Here is a 1,904-nt window from a genome sequence, read left to right as displayed (position 1 = left end):
CTTAATTTGATCGCTTTGACAACCGTACATGCCATGAGTTGTTGATAGTTTCAGCTGCTACACAATTAACCGAGGTAGGTTCCATAACATTTCATATTTAATTTTCTTTCAGCTGCCATTAGGCTAGTTTAATTTTAAAGGTAGTGAGTCTAGTGACCTTTATTAAGTGGGCCATCAGCTACTGTTTCTTATTTTGGGATTCTTGTGTTTGTTATCATGAAATTTAAGGAATACAACTTGATAGATGGAGAATTCAGCGAGTGGGCAGCAAGAAGCAAATTGTTCAATAAAAAATGAAAATGCTGAAATTCCAGAGAAATCAAGAACTTCAAGTGGAAATGAGAACCAAATTGAACAGTTGGTAATTGACTTCGCAACAATGTTGAAAACGTCGGATATTCTAGTATCGGATGAGTGCCGTATCTTCAAGGTTCCGTATCACCTTCGCAAATGGAATGAAGAATCCTACAGTCCTCGGGTTATTTCAATTGGTCCTTAACACCACAACAAAGAAAAATTTCAAACCATGGAAAAGCATAAAGTAAGAAATTTCAAGAGCTTCATGCAACGGGCTGCGAATGAGATCAACTTGGAGAATTTAGTAACCACTATAACGGAGATGGAACATATCATTCGACATTGCTATGTACACACTGTTCAGCTCGAAAGAGATGATTTTGTGAAAACGATCATGTTGGATGCGACCTTCATTCTTGAGTTTTTCTTGAAAGCTGAGTTGGAAGAATGGACAGAAGCCAATCCTATGCTTGTAGAAGCATGGCTTTATCCTATGGTGAGCCATGAGTTGCTATTACTTGAAAATCAGCTGCCATTCTTTGTTATTAAGAAAATATACCACCTGGCCTTACCCTCTCGCTCAAACTCCCTTTCTTTAATCCAGCTCACCTTTGACTACTTTGGGTACTTGAACATTCATAATAAAGCCTCCGAAGGGGAAATAAAACACTTCACTGATCTTCTTAGATTCTTTGCACTACCTCCACACGACAAGCTACCACAGAGAAACCCTAAAGCGGTTTTTCCTAAGTACTCTGCTACACAACTGCGTGAGGCAGGAGTAAAATTTGAGGTGGTTCCAAACAAATGCGTGCTAGACCTAAGTTTCAAGGAAGGGGTGTTGAAAATTCCACTCTTGAAATTCGAAGATTATACGGAAGCTTTTGTTCGAAATATTATGGCATTAGAGCAATATGATGATAAAAAGGACAGGTACACAGATTTCTATATATTATTGGATTATCTTATCGATACTAACAGAGATGTGGATTTACTTGCGGAGAAGGGAATCATTAATAATGGCTTAGGAGACAGTAATGCAGTGGCATTTATGATTAACAATCTTAACAAAGGAATCTTTTGGAAGAATATGAACTCTGATTTATGCCATCTCTGTGAAGAGTTGAATGCGTTCTATGTGAAACCTTGGCACAGATGGAAGGCAATATTAAGAAATCAATATTTTAGCACTCCTGGGAGAGCGGCTTCTACCATTGCTGCTATTATTCTATTGGTGCTCACTTTAATACAAACCGTATGCTCTATCATCCAAATAGTTCCTATTGTTTGATTGCTTCTCCATAATTTTTTATTTGATACGGTGCGAGTGCAGTTTGTGTAATGTATGGCTAGTACGTGGATGGATGTAGCACGTACAAGCACGTTGAGCCAGAGTTGCAAATTGCTTGAGGAAGAGTTTGGGTTGCTGCAAAATTCTTGTTTTTCTTGATTATTATCTAATTGTTATTTGAAAAAAAAGCTTAGAGTGGATTGTTATTTTCTTTGGCTTGGATAGGATTGTTATTTGCTTTAGGATAGCATATATTTATCGGAATAGTGTGATCATGAGTTTTGCACTTTTGCTTCTATCACGTTTACTTTTCAAT

At 37.4% G+C, this 1,904-nt stretch overlaps 1 pseudogene; it reads left to right on the top strand.

Annotated features, from left to right (window-relative positions):
* The first annotated feature begins 244 nt into the window (after positions 1–244).
* LOC142644734 (UPF0481 protein At3g47200-like) lies at positions 245–1,601 on the top strand (annotated as a pseudogene).
* The last annotated feature ends 303 nt before the right edge of the window (positions 1,602–1,904 follow it).

Source organism: Castanea sativa, chromosome 1, assembly GCF_040712315.1.
Source record: "Castanea sativa cultivar Marrone di Chiusa Pesio chromosome 1, ASM4071231v1".
In the NCBI taxonomy this organism is placed as follows: Eukaryota; Viridiplantae; Streptophyta; class Magnoliopsida; order Fagales; family Fagaceae; genus Castanea; species Castanea sativa.
Note: the sequence above shows the minus strand (reverse complement) of the source record. Positions and strands in the feature narration are given on the sequence as shown.